Source organism: Myodes glareolus, chromosome 16 (genome assembly GCF_982192425.1).
Source record: "Myodes glareolus chromosome 16, mMyoGla1.1, whole genome shotgun sequence".
NCBI lineage: Eukaryota > Metazoa > Chordata > Mammalia > Rodentia > Cricetidae > Myodes > Myodes glareolus.
In genome coordinates this window covers 74,069,107-74,086,299 of record NC_142041.1, presented here as the reverse complement: position 1 = coordinate 74,086,299, position 17,193 = coordinate 74,069,107, and positions in this window count along the sequence as shown.

Genomic DNA, 17,193 nt, shown 5'->3' with positions numbered 1-17,193 from the left:
ATTTTTACAATGTTCTTCACTTTGGGAAGACAGAGGGAAGGCAGGGAAGGCAGGGAAAGTAAGAAGGACAGATGGAGCTACAGTCACCTGACTCCTCGGAATCCTTGTGCTGCTGCATTACATTTGGTCCTTCCTTTCATTACAAATCCCAGAGAATTGCAGCAAATACTTGAGAAAAGCAGTATGTACCACAACAGCCTGTAACTTCTAAAAAATAAGTGAATGTAGATGCAAAGAATGCACAATGCTCTGTAAAACTACCCGTTCTGAATTAATGGTATAACTGATTGCCATTTAAAAAAATGATATACTGTTGAATATTAACCAACCAATCAAATTGAATTCATTACTACTTTCACTTTTATTGTAGCAAAAATTTACTTAACACAAAATTTACCCTTCTAGTATCAAAGTTTTACTGATTACATAATCATATGCATCGAATTCTAGAAACTCCTACCTTTATAACTGAGCTACAATGCACACTGAGAAATTCTCACCCTGTCTTTTTTCAGTCCCATGGCAATCACCCTTCTATGTTTTTTGTTTCCATGAACTTGGAACAAAGTGTAGTGCATTAGATACTGCATGTTGAGTATGCGGTATTGCGTTCATGCAATAGAAATCAATAAATTTGTTGTATATTTATTAATATATAAACAACATAGTCACCTTATGAAGTCAACCCCTAAGTGATTCTTTAATACTAGAAGGAAAACCACCATTTCCCCACATTTCACTTCCTGGTGGTCACACTCTTAGCAACTAAGGAGCTTAATTAAAGTTTAAAGTGCTCTTCAAAATAGCTATATTTGTTTCTATAAGAAAACTTTGAAGGTTTGAAATGAACAGAATGTGTAAACCTAGCAATTGGAATAATATGTGGACTTAATGTGCAGTCCATGAAGTGGAGGATTCAAGGCAAGTTTGTGTCACTGCAGTAAATGAAACTTAAATGATACAGTTCCACAGGAAATTCCCATGAAGGACAGAAGGAGTTCTTGTCAATGTTCAACCTCATAGTTTCCTGATCACACTGTCTGGCCTTGATCAATGATTGATTTCTTCTTATCACATTACATTTCCATTCATCTGTCTAAGTAGTGCTACTGGTAAGAGCTACTTAAGTCTTGCTGTCTGCATTTACTTAATAGGTGCCTATAAGGGTCATATATTTCAACCAAAAATGAATCAACCATTCTTCTGGACCCATTGTTTTGGTTGTTTAAAAAAAAAAAAGTCTTATCTTCCAGACCACATACCTGGAAAAAGAAAAGAACAGAAACCTTCCCCTTCCGTAAAGAAATAAAAGCTCCTGGTCCAGCGGTCTTAATTAAAGTTATTGTTCCAGATAGTGAAAAACTGGAATCACCTGGGAAAATGAGAAATTTAACAAGTGTAATATACTGACATTCAGGAAGGGTGTTATTCACCCTCAAGCTTAGGAAGGAGAGACTCTTCAGTTTGGTCTCAAAATAAATCCTAAAATAATTCCTCTTTAAAGTGTTGATTCTAAATTATTCACAAAATGAGTTTATTTAATTTTAAAATTAGATTTCAGAGTGATTGAGCCACTTATACACAATAAATCAACTATTAGATAAGCTGAGAACTGAAATGTTCTGTATTTTGTTCACACCTCAATCATCCTTTGCTGCTTCTATGGACAGGACAACCAAAGAGCTTTTATTGCCATGGTTTTTAGTTATGGCTCAACTATATCTTATTATAATTCTTTCTCATGTTTTCGTAAAATTTAAAATACTAAATTTCACCTCTAATCTCAGACATAAAGCCGTCAAATATTTTCTTGAGATAAAAAAGAGATTAAAGTTTTAAATAGAAATAATATTATAAAAAGAAGTTTCCAAGAAATATCCTTTTCAGGAAATGGTCTCTTGGTAATTACACTGTGAGCATTTAAATACTGTGATTACAGTTTTCAAATGGCCAGAAGTCATTTCTCCAAAGCTTCTTCACCACCCAATTACCGGATCATGTGCTTCTCTTACGATTCTGGCGTGATTCAGCTTGTGTTTGGGAGGGGAATAGGTGCTGTGTTTGATCAGCAGCAACAACAAAAATCACTCTCTTTTGTGAGACTCTGGAAAGGAGGGATAAGTATTGCACTCTTCTTGTGAAATCAAGCAGGTGGACTACATGTGTCGGGAATATTGCATTTCTGTAGTTACTTAATGTTTCTAAAGATCCAAGCTAAACCTGCTATAAGAACTATCTTCTGTTTTGTATTCTGTTTTTGAAGAGAAATGAAGTATTTAATAGTAAATCCCATGTCATCTAGATCTACAAAACAAATATACTGATACATTTTTAAAAACTTTATGGAAAAATCATAATTGTTCTATTATCAATTGTGAGACTGAGGAGCAGGAAGCCTATAATGGAAAACAAGGAATGAACTAAAAGGAAAGTGGTTGATGACCCTGAACAGGCACCAACAAAATGCAGAGTCATTTCTAAATTTCCATGATGTCAGTATCTGCTCTTCACGGGGAGCAAATTTCTTCAGATTCCTTGCAAGATTTTAAGGATATCTGGTGAGAACATAAAGATCCTATTTTATTTTCTTAATCAAAATAGATTCCAAAGAAGGAGGGTCCCCTTGAAACAAGCTCTCACTACCCCTGGAGCTTAAGAAGTTAGTGGAACAGAGCAGAAGAGCTTACAGGTCTGGTAGACCAAGGATGAGCAGCCAGATTCAGTCACTCCTGCCTGTGCTATGTCATCAGCACAGGCTCTGTTCCAAGTTTAGAACACTTACCAGTCTGTCAGAAAGACAAAACAAACCAACCATCTATAAACAAAGCCCAAGGTTAGTGAAGACTAAATAGTTAACGCGTTACGATTTTGTATTGTGTTTCCAAATAGAAGTCACAAAGGATTTCTTGTCTTTTGTTAGCTGTCAGTGTTGCTAGACTCTGGTCTTTGCACCATTGTTAATCTTGGTCGCTGGACTTTCCATATCTGATTACTAAAGCTCCAAGCTGCCTGTGTACACAGCAAACAATAGCCAGAGGGGACAAAAGTTCACCCTTGAGACAGGATCAGAGTTCCAACAGAATACTGGATGTTTCTTTTTTTTTTTTTTTTCCTTTTAATAGGGAGAAAGACCACAGGACAAATGACTATCATTGTCTGTACTGTCATGAGGACAGATAGTGATATTTACTCTTAAAATTCTTCCCATAATTCTTGCTGGTAAACCTCCAGTCAGGTCATTCAGTTCAAAGCAGAAAGAAAGATATTACTTGTGTAGACAGACAGCATCAGGAGAGTCCTAGTAGATTGGAACTAAAACATGTTCTTCCTAGCAACTATTTAAAAATCAATATTAATTAATAAAATTATTAAAAGAGTTGAAGAGAGGTAAACAGATTCGGTTTGTTGAGTGAGTAATTTAAATTCTCTTCCTTGTTCTGTAAATAGGTAGATTCTGATTACAATCATAACTTCAAGTACATGAAGCAGATTATCTCAGAAACCATGAACATTTTGGTATGAAGTTAGATTTGCTTGTCTCAAATGTGATTCACCTACTTCATTGCTGGATTTTATTTTCTTTTTTTTTGCCATTTCTCAAGTATTTCCTACCTTGAACAACCATCAAAATTGAATGGCCAATGGCAAAACAAACCATAACTTTCATTGATTTGTTCATTCCATGCTTGTATTTATTTGTTCATAACACACTTTCTGTCATCTACTATGTGTCAGGTACCATGATATGGTATGGAGAACAAAATCATTATCTTTAGCTCTAGGAGTTCAGAAGTTTTCTAACATTTTAATAACAGAGATAATCACAGCAGGAGCTAATATGACATGTACTGTGTGCTTTGTGTGTGGCTGATTTTTCTATGAATTTTATACATATAATCTTTTTAAATATATCCTTTGAAAGTAGGTATATTATTATTATTCCTATTTCATATGTGCAGGCATGGACAGATTAAGTTACACGGGATAACAAAGGACAGAGCTAGGCTTCAGATGTTAACAATGTGATTCAGAGCCCTATGTTTTCAGGTGCCAATTAAGTCATAAAATGGGTGTATTACTTTCAGCATCAAATAGGCAACACGGCAAAGAGCTAGAGTTAAGAAGAAAGAGATAAAAAGTGAAACAATGATGAGCCTTGCTCTGTAGCTGATGACTCTGGAATTTCTTTTTTTAAAATGGAGGGAGATAGCCATTCCAGAACCCTGCCAGGGTGAACTTTCTCAGCTTCTTTGTGTGATTTGTGTCTTATCCCATTTCGGACTCTTATCTAAGGGAGTGGTTGTTTGTTGCTTTGATTTGCTATTTATTTAGACTCTTATGAACTACAATTTCTGAACTGAATATCTGAAGTCATTTTCTTGGCATAGTTTATAGTGTCTTGGTTATATAGCTAGCCCTTGAAACTCTTCTAGCACTGACATTGATAATAACTGTTCACCTTTATAGTGATATTTCATTTGTATTTTAATAAATAAAGCTTACCTGAAGTTCAGAGTGTAAAACCCCACTGGTCAGTCTTACAGACAAGGCAGTGGTGACATGCACCTTTAATCCCAGTAGCCACACTATTTGCCATAAAAACCTGGCGATAGTGGTACATGCCTTTAATCCCAGACATAGAGAAGAAAATGAGATGACAGGAGAAAACTCTCAGATACAATATCATTCAGAAGCTTCTTGGAGGCAGGAACACCATTTTGGACTGAGGTATAGGGAAGAGCCAATGGCTGGCTGTTTTGCTTTCCTGACCTTCAGGTTGATCCCAAATTTCTGTCTCTGGGATTTTACTAATTGTACTACACTCCTTAGTTAACCCTTTAGCTTCCTGATGTGTGATTACATTTAACTATAAAATCAATTATCAAAGTCTCCATATCTCTACATAAGCCCAACAGAGAACAAAGACTGTTGAAATTCAGGTAACTAGTACTGAGATGAGTAATATTCCAATTGCACATTCTCATTGAGAAGCTGGACACGATGCTGGGGAGTGACTCAGGAGGAACAGACTAGAAGGTGTACACAGTACACATGAGTATATCTAAGTAATATATGGGCAAGGAGTGGTTCTTATCAAATGCCACCCATGTTTGTACTACATTCTCCTTCATTTGTTTTTAACTTTCCTGATTTGATGACTCTAATGCAAAGAGCCAGCTCCATCTGTTCAGCTCTTCCATGCTCAGCCTCATTGTTTAATATCATGGCTCAGTCATCTCTGGCTTCTGCCTCAGTATATGTGCCTCTCCTCTGACTTACTGTGGAATTTTCTTCTTCACTCTGCCTTATAGACAGCTGACTTTTCTCTCTTCTCACGGGCAGTGAGTGTAGTCCCCACCCCTCTTTAGGATCCTTGGTGCTGATGGCACAAATTCAGTTTTGTTGCAGATTTCTTGAAAACTACTTGGTTGCAAAAGCTTTTCAGCCCAGAAGAATGGGTGGATAGGACTCATAAATACATACAAGAGGATATTTTTTCCTTTCTTCTTGTTTTCTGCTTTATTTTTCTCTGATTTTGTTCATTGTTGAACACGAGAAAAGTTATAGAATGACATTTAATAGAACCACAATAGAATGTAACTACTTTTATTAGAGTAAAATATCTTTATTGAGGAAATCAAAGAATCTTGGTCAAACAGAACAATCAGGAACGATGTTACACTCAAAACTAATCTTATAAATTCTTGCTCCAAACTGGTAAAATACAAGTCACAAAATTGACTTATACTAGTTTAAGCAGCAGATGTTTGGAGGAAAATCTGGTTTGCTGTTTCTGAAAGACAGAAACAAAACCAGCAATGAGATAGAGAGCATTTCTTGAGCCTGAAAATTGAGACAAATTTTACTTAACAGTTTCCCCTCCAGTGATGCCAGCAGAAGACCCTGTAGGGACAGGGAAAATAGCTCAGTTGGTGGAGGATTTTCCTAGCATACTTGAAGCCTGGGGTTTGGTCTCCATATATCACACATAAATTGGATGTGATGATGCTTTCCTGTAACCCCGCTACTCAGGAGATAGAAACAGATGGGTCAGAAGTTCAAATCCATCTATTTGGCTATGTAGGAAGTTTGAGGTCATCCTAGGATGCAGGAGGCCCTGCTTTATAAAGCAAACAAACAAAAACTGAAATGATAAAAGTGAAGGCTCTTTAGTACAGAGCCAGGAAGTACATGAAAGATTTTTTAAAGGTCTGTGCTTTGGTAAATTATCTTACTGAAGTCAAATTATAATTATGTAGATGACACCATTTGGTTCTGATGGATATTTTCTTCCAGAAACTTTGTGGTAGATTTTAGAAATTGGGAAACAGCAGTCTATGTTCCTGTGGTTTGGTATTCATCAGAGATAAGGGAAATAAAAGCTCACATGAGTGAATTGTGTCTAAATACTCACTGGAGTTTAAAATGTGTATTGGAATATAAGGATTCTGAAAAGTCCTGCAGTTAAAAATGGTCCTTACCTTGTTACACTTCACTTTTACCTCAAACAATTGTACCACAGATATTGCCATCTTCTGGCTTGTTACTTAAGCATTTTTCTTTATTCACGAAATAAATGAACAGTTAACATTAATTAAAACTAAATGTAGGAGAGGTGATATCAGCCCCTAAGGTTGTAAAGAGTCACGGCAGAAATTAGGTGAAGTAAAACTAAACCTAAGAAAAGATTTAAGTAACATTTTACTTTAGGTTAAAAAAAAAAGTTCTTTCAGAGAAATACCATTTCAAGAGTTTTTTCTTTTTCCTAAAATAATAACTACTGGAAGCACAGACACCAAAAGTAACAATTAATAAATATGACCTCCTGAAACTGAGAAACTTCTGTAAGGCAATAGATACAGTCAATAAGATAAAATGGCAGCTTATGGAATACAAAAAGATCTTCACCAACCCTACATCTGACAAAGAGCTGATCTCCATAATGTATAAAAAAATTAAAAAAACTAGACATCAAAATACCAAACATTCTAATTAAAAATGGAATACTAATCTAAATAGAGAATTCTCAACAGAAGAAACTGAAATGGCCAGAAGACATTTAAAGAATTGCACACCATCCTCACTCATGAGGGAAATGCAAATCAAAATGACTCTGAGATACTATCTTACACCTGTCAGAATAACTAACATCAGAAACACTGATGACAGCTTATGTTGGAAAGGATGTAGGGTAAGGGGAACACTTCTTCACTGCTGGTGGTAGTGTAAACTTGTACAGCCACTTTGGAAATCAGTATATTTATTTCTCAGAAAATTTGGAATCAATCTACCTCAAGACCCTTGGGTATTTCTACTTCTGGGTGCAAATAAGTATTCACAATCTTACCACAAAGACATCTGCTCAGCTGTGTTCATAGCAGCATTACTTGTAATAGCCAGAATCTGAAAACCACCTTGATGCTCCTCAACTGAAGAATAGATAAAGAAAATGTGGTTTATTTACACAATGGAGTATTATTCAGTGGTAAAAAGGCAATGACATCTCGACATTTGCAGGTAAATGGATGTAACCAGCAAAATCCATCCTGAGTGAGGTAACGCAGATCCAGAAACACAAACAAAATATGCACTCACTTATAAGTAGATATTAAGAATGAAGGAAAGGATAACCAGGCTACAATTCAAAACCCCACAGAAGCTGGGCGAAAAGGAGGACCCTAAGAGAGACACACATGGAGGAACCCAAGAAAGGAAAATAGTTAAAATCTCCTCGGTGAACTGAGAAAAGGAGTAAAAAGGATGGCATAATTTTTATTATCATATCCACACCACAATTACATGTATCAGATAAATATTTCTAAATAATTCTAAAAAAAGCTTCTCAGCAACACTTGCACATTTAGTATCTCAGTAGAGAAAAATAATTTTCAATAATTCTATCTTAGGTTTATTTTTCAGGGCAAAGACACACAAATTAATGAAAGATTTAAGTACCAACTCTAACAAGCATTCTGATTTAAAATTTTCTCTGAAATTATTTTCTTCTAAACAAAGTATCACTTGGAAAAGTCTTTGTGAATGAGCTGCGTGTGTAGGGATTTCTTCTCTCCAAGTTGTCAAAGTACCTTCACAATAGTCTCTTCTTTTCCATGCTCCATCTGTTTCCTTCCCTCTTCACTCACATGAAATAACACACTATTCTTGGATCATTAATTAGCTGTACACTCTAACATACTAATTTTTATAGCTAATATATCAATTAAATCTTTACATGAAAAATTATTATGTAGAGAGAAGAAATCTCTTTTTTATTTTTAAAATATTTATTTATTTATTTATTATGCATACAGTATTCTAACTGTGCGTATGCCTGCAGGCCAGAAGAGGGCACCAGACCCCATTACAGATGGTTGTGAGCCACCATGTTGTTGCTGGGAATTGAACTCAGGACCTTTGGAAGAGCAGGCAATGTTCTTAACCACTGAGACATCTCTCCAGCCCCTGAGAGAAGAAATCTTCATTGACTGCATTATACTCTGATGAACAAGATGGGGTTTCCCCCACTGACATCTTTAAAGGGTTATAAATTGCCAGATAAAACTTTCAGTGGAAGAAACATTGCCACAGAAAGTTATAGTCAGTACAAAATACCACAACTTGAAGAGATACCATCTCATAATTTTATCATTGCAGAGATGGAAAACTTACAGATAGAAAGCAATTTTTCTATAATCATGTATAATAATTAAAAAAATAGAATTTAATTTTTTCATTCATAAAACAGTAGTTACATTCATAGCTCTCTGTAGACAAATTGCCTTTTTTTCTGCTGATCAAATGAATTTATAAAAGTATGAAAAATAAAAAAGTTTATATATAAGCATTAATTAAGGTATTGGGGTTTTAGTTTTATGGGGGAAGTGTTTATTTAACAAGGACAAAGTCTTGAATTTGGTCCTTACCAATAAAGTAAAAAGCAAACAAACAAATAAATAAGTCATAAATACTTATTAAGCACTGACTGTATTTGTGAATAATACAATAGCAATAGACTGAAGCAGAACACCCTGAGTTCTATAGCAACTGCTATTTGGTGAAATATTGCCCATACTACTACTTATGGGACTGAGGAAATAACATGGGTTGTGTTTCTAACACATGATTTATACTTGATCTTCTAATTTTTTAGACTCTAGTCATTTGAACATTGGTATTATTGAAATATGCATCTCTAGCTAAGCCCTCTGTTGTAATTTGTAGCATCTTAAATCTCATTGAATCTGAAACACCTTTGTTCCTAAATTCCTCAAGTAGGAAATTAAATTTGAACTTGTATCTCAACCCACCACAGGAATGTTCTCATTACCCCTACAACTTCCTAGTCCAGAAAGCTGTGCTCTTCCCTGGACATCCTTCTCTCCTTGATCATTACATTGAATCATTTCCGAGCCCAAAATAGACTCTTTTGTGTGCTGTGCAGCCATGGTCTCTCTTTCCACTCCCTGTCATTCCTGCTTCTGTGTCACTGCCTCTTGACTGCCTTCCTGCAGCTCATGTTATTCTCTCTCAAGCTACTGAACAACTTTTCTGTTGCCGGAGCAACAGAATATTTTTACTTGTGTATCAGAACTCTTTCAAATTCAGTATGTGGTGATCTTCATGGATCCTTGCTTAAGCAGTAAATGCTAAAGCTCATTGGTTCTGTTGTTTGAGCTTCCTCCAACCAATACAACAAGCAAAGCTGTTTCCTTGCTGTTCCATCAAATGTTGAAAGGTTATAAAAGGGAAGAATACAAGGTTTAGAGTTGTATTTATGACACATAATTAAATAAGTTTCTAATAATTTTCATTAGTTATATTCATTTCAATGAATAATTTTTTACTTGAGATTATGTAGGAAAATATCAATATAGAAATGGATTTGTGGTTTTTCTTCTTTTTAAAGTGTTTATTGGCAGGGAAATTGCAATGTTTATAAATGTTAAGAGAATGATGGAGAACAAAAGCAAATAAATGTAAAAAATGCAGAACACATACATATAATTTCATGTTTGTGTATGTGTGTGTGTACATGTGCAAATGTATCCGTGTTAGCACGTTTATGCAACTCTTCACTTCTCCCACTCCTGATTAAAAGATTTTGAACTACGGCTTCATCTTCAGGTCTAATAAATAGCTCAAAAAAATAGCTATGGGTCTTTTTTTTTTTTTTAAGCTATAGGTTTTAATTGTCTGTTTTGGTGGTGATATTCAAAGACTATCTGCCCAAGATGACCTTGAATTCACGCAATACACTGATAAATGTCAACACTGCAGGTATGTGCCACTTTGGCTGATTCTATGACTCCAAAATTTAAAAACTGCTATTTATACATACTCTAGGTTATAATGGAAGATTAATTGGATACTCACTTTAATCTTTTTACTATGTAAGTTGGGTATTCTTTTAAATCTTTTACAGTATATTTATGCACAAGCTCACAAACTTCATAGTTCTTCAAATTTCTTTTGGCACTATGTTAAAGGCATCTGTACTTTCATTTTATTCCAAAGAAGCAAAATTAATGACAGAATCATCAGGGAGCCAAGCTGACTAATGCATTTCACACCTCTGTCCTAACAAGCACATGAGATCACAAAACCTGTGCTTTCTGTGTCTTTTCTGCTCAGCCTATTTGACGGAGAAATTTATGTGATTCTTATAGAAAACAATGATACTTAAAAGGGGATGAGATTGAAGATGTAGTTCAAATATAGAATGCTTGTCTAGTACATGTGAAACACTAGGTTCAATGCCCAATATAAAAAATAGTAAATCAGTTTTGCTTATTTAGACACTTAGTCCCCCTAAACCCATCCAGAAAGACCATTTTTATTTTCATTTCCTCTCCAAATGATTAGCACATCTGGGCAGGCCCAAGAAACTCATATAAAATTATGCTTAAAAAAACACCTCAACATGTCCAATCAATGAAAATTATATTCTTAAGCTCATAGAGCTTCCAGAGAAAATGCACATAATATTCTTAATTCTATATGGTGTAGGAGGTTCTTCTGTTTGTGTGTTGCTTTTATTGGTGAATCAATAAAGAAACTGCTTGACCTGATAGGGCAGAACTTAGGTAGGTGGAGAAGACAGAACTGAATTCTGGGAGAAAGAAAGCAGAGAGAGAGAGAGAGTTGCTATGGAAACACCAGGTCAGACATACTAAATCTTTCTCAGTAAGCCATGACCTCGTGGTGAACACAGATGAATAGAAATGGTTTAAATCAAGATGTGAGAGTTAGCCAAAAGGAGGCTAGAGCTAATGACCAAGAAGTGTTTTAATTAATACAGTTTCTGTGTGATTATTTTGGATATAAGCTAGCCAGGTGGCTAGAACAAAGGGTCCCCGCTCTCCTTGTAACATCTATAGAAGAAGACATTGATTTCACCCCTAAAATTAGTCAGGTATAACATAAAAATACAAATTGATGATATACTTGACATTATTTTCTCTTCAGAGCTCATTGGTGACAGGAGAGTTGATTCAAGCTGCTGATTTAGAAGCACATTTTCTGTTGCAGCATTTCAGTAGTATCCCTTCTTAAGCCCATTCATCCAACTGCTTCTCTCTCTTAATTTTTCTTCCTTCTCTTCTTTCTTCACTTATGTTTATCATGTATTGGCTCATGCCAGCCAGTGTTATAAACACTTCAAACAGAATGACATAAAAAGATGGCAGTGCCTGTCTACAATTAGCTCAGAGGCCAGTAGTGACTGTTAGATAACCATGTTTTGTTTTGTTTTTGTTTTTGTTTTTTTCTGATTTCAGTGTGAAAGGAGCGAAGATAGAGTTGAACATATGGTGAATGGAAACCCCTCACCCTCCACCTTTACCACTATAAAAACTCAACTCTTACTGAATTCAGGGCTCTCTGTTGGGTCCAATATTGGACATCTGGAGAAACTGAGTTTGTTAAATGCTTAAAATAAAGGCTCTTGCTACAGTACTGAAAACAGCCTGATAGTGACATAAGAATAGAAGGGAGGATGACTGGAACAGAATTGGAGACCCGGATATTAATCCACAGACCTTTGAACTCCTGATTTTTGACAAAGAAGCAAAAAATAAAAAAATAGAAAAAAGAAAGCATATTTAACAAATGGTGCTGGAATAACTGGGTATCAACATGTAGAAGAATGAAAATAGACCCATATCTATCACCATGCACAAAACTCAAGTCCAAATGGATCAAAGACCTCAACATAAAGCCAATCGCACTGAACCTTTTAGAATATAAAGTGGGGAGGACTCTTGAACAAATTGGCACAGGAGATTACCTCCTAAATATAATCCCAGTAGCACAGACTCTGAAAGAAACACTTAATAAATGGAACCTCCTGAAACTGAAAAGCTTCTGTAAAGCAAAGGACACAGTCAACAAGACAAAACAACAGTCTACAGAGTGGGAAAAGATCTTCACTAGCTCCATATCAGATAGAGGTCTGATCTCCAAAATATACAAAGAACTTAAGAAATTGGTCACCAAAAGAACAAATAATCTAATAAAAAAATAAAGTACAGACTCAAATAGAGAACTCTCAACAGAGGAATCTAAAATGGCTGAAAGACACTTAAGGAAATGTTCAACATTCTTAGTGATCAGAGAAATGCAAATCAAAATAACTCTGAGATTCCATCTTACACCTGTAAGAATGGCCACTATCAAAAACACTGATGACAACTTATGCTGGAGAGGTTGTGGGGTAATGGAAATACTTCTGCATTGCTGGTGGTAATGGAAGCTGGTAGAGCCCCTTTGGGTGTATGTCAGTGTGGTGATTTCTCAGAAAATTAGGAAACAACTTTCCTCAAGACCCAGTAATACCACTTTGGGGTATATATCCAAAGGATGTTCAATCGTACCACAAGGACATGTGCTCAACTATGTTCCTAGCAGCATTGTTTGTCATAGCCGGAACCTGGAAACAACCTAAATGCCCCTCAACCCAAGAATGGATAAGGAAAATGTGGTACATTTACACAATGAAGTACCACACAGCAGAAAAAAATAACAACATCTTGAATTTTGCAGGATGGAGCTAGAAAACATTATGCTGAGTGTGGTAATGCAGACATATAAAGACAATTATCACATATTCTCACCCATAGGTGGTTTTTAAGCATAAAGCAAAGCCCACAAATCACAATCCCAGACAACTTAGACAACAATGAGGACACTAAGAGAGTCTTACATGGATCTAATCTACATGGGAAGTAGAAAAAGACAAGATCTCCTGAGTAAATTGGGAGCATGGGGACACTAGAGGAGGGTTCAAGGTGGAAGGGGAGCAGAGAAAAATGTAAAACTCAATAAAAGTCAATTTAAAAAAAACCAAGAAAGGAAAAAAATGGATAAGCCAATAAACTCTGCCAATTTGAACTAGATTTTTTCTTGTTTTAAACATAAAGGCTCAAATCCAAGGAACCCCTTTTGGTCATGGGCTAGGTATGATGATTGTTTTTCCTGCCAAAATAGAGGAACACATGAAATTGACAGTTTCTGAGTTTCTGAGGTCAAAGCTCAAGGACATCCCAGTCTATCTGGGAGAATACACTGGAAACAAGCAAAGGTTTATTTCATGTATGATTATTTAATTATTTATAATTCCTTAGCTTTCTACTTAGTATTTATAATATTTTGTGACCCACTGTTAGTCTTTCTAGTGCAATGTCAAATATCACAGCAAAATCGACCTGGGGGGATATCTAATTTGGTTCTTGATTTCAGAGGTTTTGGTCCATGAATGACTGATTTCATTGATGTGGGATTGAGGTGAATTGATCACCACGGCAGGGAGTGTATGGCAGAATAAAATAGTTGGTGTCGTGGCAGGTAGGAAACAGAGAAGGGAAGTCACTTGGAATGAGATCTATGCCTGAGAGAGTTGTCCTATGACCTTCTTCCTTCAACCAGACCTATAATCTCCCCTTTCCAACATAAGGTCACCAAGTGGGTTTTGGCTTTCAATATTTCAGTCTGTGGAGAATACTAAATATTCAAACAATAAAATCTTTTCACAGAAATGTACTTCCCACAAATGCTTATGTACATGTATTGCTTGTTTAAACACGAAGTGTTACTCAAATAAGTAGAAGCAGCAGGAGGAGAAAACAAAGGCCAGAACTATAAACTCTGTACATTTAGAAATTAGGCAGGAAGCCAGATGATGTTTGATATGGGTTATGAACAAACTGATTCCCTGTTTGGGTTTAATGACACAGGCAGTGATTGTGAGGTGATGTCACACTCTCCTTTACTCTCCTTTGCCGCAAGTATTTATAATTAATATGATGAGTGTGGACAGTGTAGTTAGGAAAATATTGAGTGGCTCAGAGTTGGGAAGTCAATGAATCACATGATCTTAGAATTCAGGAGAGTGGAGGACATCTCCACGGGCTTTGAAGAAAACTCCGTGTATAAGAGCATGTCCTGTGAAATCATGAAATCCCAAGTTACAACCCCCAGCATCCACACAAAATCCAGGAATAGCCGTGTATACATGCAATCCCCAGCATTGGGAACCAGAGACAGGTGGGTCTTGGAAGCTCACTGGAAAGGTGAATATCAGGTTCAATGAAAAACCCTGTTTCAAGGCAATACAGCAGAGAATGATAGGGGAAATAGACACTCATTTACTCCTCTTGTCTCCATGTGCATGTTCCTTCCCAAGTGTATGCATAACACACACACACACACCTCACACACATACATCAAAAAGTTAAAAAAAGGGTGAAGGTCAGAGAGAGAGAGAGAGAGAGAGAGAGAGAGAGAGAGAGAGAGAGAGAGAGAGAGGAAAGAGATATCTTGAAAAAGGGAGCCATTAAGGGGTAAGCAAGAAACCAGGCACAAGAGAAATTCCTAGGAATCCACATGAATGAACCCAGCTAAGAATCTAAGCAGTAGTGGAAAGGGTTCCTAAAATGTCCTTCCCATAAATCAGATTGATGACCACCTTAGTTGTCATCATTGAACCTTCATCCAGTAACTGATGGAAGCAGATAGATCCACAGCTAAGCACTGGTCAAACTCCTGGAGTCCAGCAATAGAGAGGAAGTAGCAATATTATGAGCAAAGAGGCCAAGACCATGAGGGGGAAACCTACAGAAACAACTGACCTCAGCATTTTTCACCTAACTACTGTCTTGCTGCACAGCCTCCAACAACCTCATTGCAATTCAAAAGGTGGGACCTGTGAAACTTCCTTACACAATACCTCCTTGGGGCAAAATAAAAACTATAGTGCAAAGAGTAAAAGTTATTTTGGTAATTTTGTAAACCACGTTTTTTATGATTTGAAGTTTGTAGACTGTCTTTGTTATTTGATAGATACGGAATGTAGAATTCTGATAATAGGTACTAGTTTCATCATGGACACAAAAGTTAAGATTTAGGCCACCTGTGTGCTATCCATGCCAAACGTGTAACTGAGACCGCTCTCTAACGTCAGTGTCGCCTCTCGCTTGCCGAGCTCCAGCCGAAGAAGAAGCGGGGTAAGTAAGGAGGTGCCCGTAAATCCACTGGTGGTAAAGCACCCAGGAAACAACTGGCTACAAAAGCCGCCAGCAAGAGTGCGCCCTCTACTGGAGGGGTGGAGGGGTGAAGAAACCTCATTGTTACAGGCCTGGTACTGTGGCACTCCATGAAATCAGACCCTATCAGAATCCACTGAACTTTTGATCCGCAAACTCCCCTTCCAGCGTCTGGTGTGAAAAATTGCTCAGGACTTCAAAACAGATCTGCGCTTCCAGAGTGCAGCTATTGGTGCTTGCAGGAGGCAAGCGAGGCCTCTCTGGTTGGCCTTTTTGAAGATACCTGTGTGCTATCCATGCCAAACGTGTAACTGAAGGCCCCACCCATACTTGAAAGACCCCCATGTCCACATACTATGTTAAACTCTGCTGAAAAACTTAACTGAGCCATAGGAAAAAGCCCCCAGGCTCAGCTAATGACTCTGCGAAATTTAGCTGGGCCATAGAACGAAGGTTCCCCCGGCCCAGCCGATGCTAAAACAGGATATCTATGGGTTGCAGACTCGCTGACTAGGCTGAGGAGAGGGAGTACCCCACCCCCAAGGCATTCTATCGAAATTGTCAACTTGCTGCAGGGTTCTCTATCCAGCTTTGTGGCTTTTGGGGAAATTCGGGAATAGACGTAGGGCCATTACCTGAGTGAGCTAAGCCCGCCAATGAGAACCAATGAAATGCTTGTTGCTATGCAGCCTCTTATGTAACTCTTAAATCCCTATAAATACATAATGTTCCTTCAGCCCGGCATGCTCAGTAACTTGGTTGCTGTAGCATCCATAGGCGCTTGTGTATATTCATTAAACTGCCTCTTGTTCTTGCATCCAGTGAACTGGCTCTTGGGCAGAGGGCTCCAAGTGAGACCCCCTTGACTTTTGGGGTCTTTCATAACAATTACGCCAAAAGATATCCTGCTAGCACACCGCATACGGGGAGAATGTTTTTAAGAGTCCACTATGAGGGGAAGCATTTCATTCTCAAAAAAAAATTTTTTCCTCTTCTTCCTGTTATAAGTAGTTCTGAATATTAGGTATTTTTACTATGGAGTTAAAAGGTACCTAGGTATATGATTGCTAGTGGAAAAATAGGGGACAGAAATCAGGTATTAGCAGTTTTTCCATTTTCATTTGTGTGTGAATTTTTCATATAAATTCAAGATGAAAAGCATTAATGCAAGCAAAATGTTTTAATGAACACATTTCAACAGTTCAACTTTATAACAATTATAAATAAACCTGTTAAAATTTTCTGGACAATGCCAGCATTTGGATTTTTTTTAAATTAAGTAAATTTCTTATTGACGGCAACTAAATGGTGTTTGTAGCATTTTTATCACACAGTAGATTCTATCATCAATAGATTCACTATCCTTTTCTGAGTTGTCCTACATGCAAGTGTATGTTTTTAATGTTGTCTGTCTTCTGTGCTGCTCCTGTAAGTTTGCTATTAAAATACATTAAACAAAAAAAGTTAAGATTTAGAGCATAGGGTTGTGATTACCATTTCCTGTGCTCCAGAAGCACACTGCACGTGGTGTTTTCCCCTAAGGGTGAAATGGTTAAGCCTGATCAGCTAGAACTAGCACTGTCAGGATATCCCATCGGCTCTGGTCTTTGAATGACGTAACTAACATTTGCTCCTTGGGCTAGTAACAAATAGG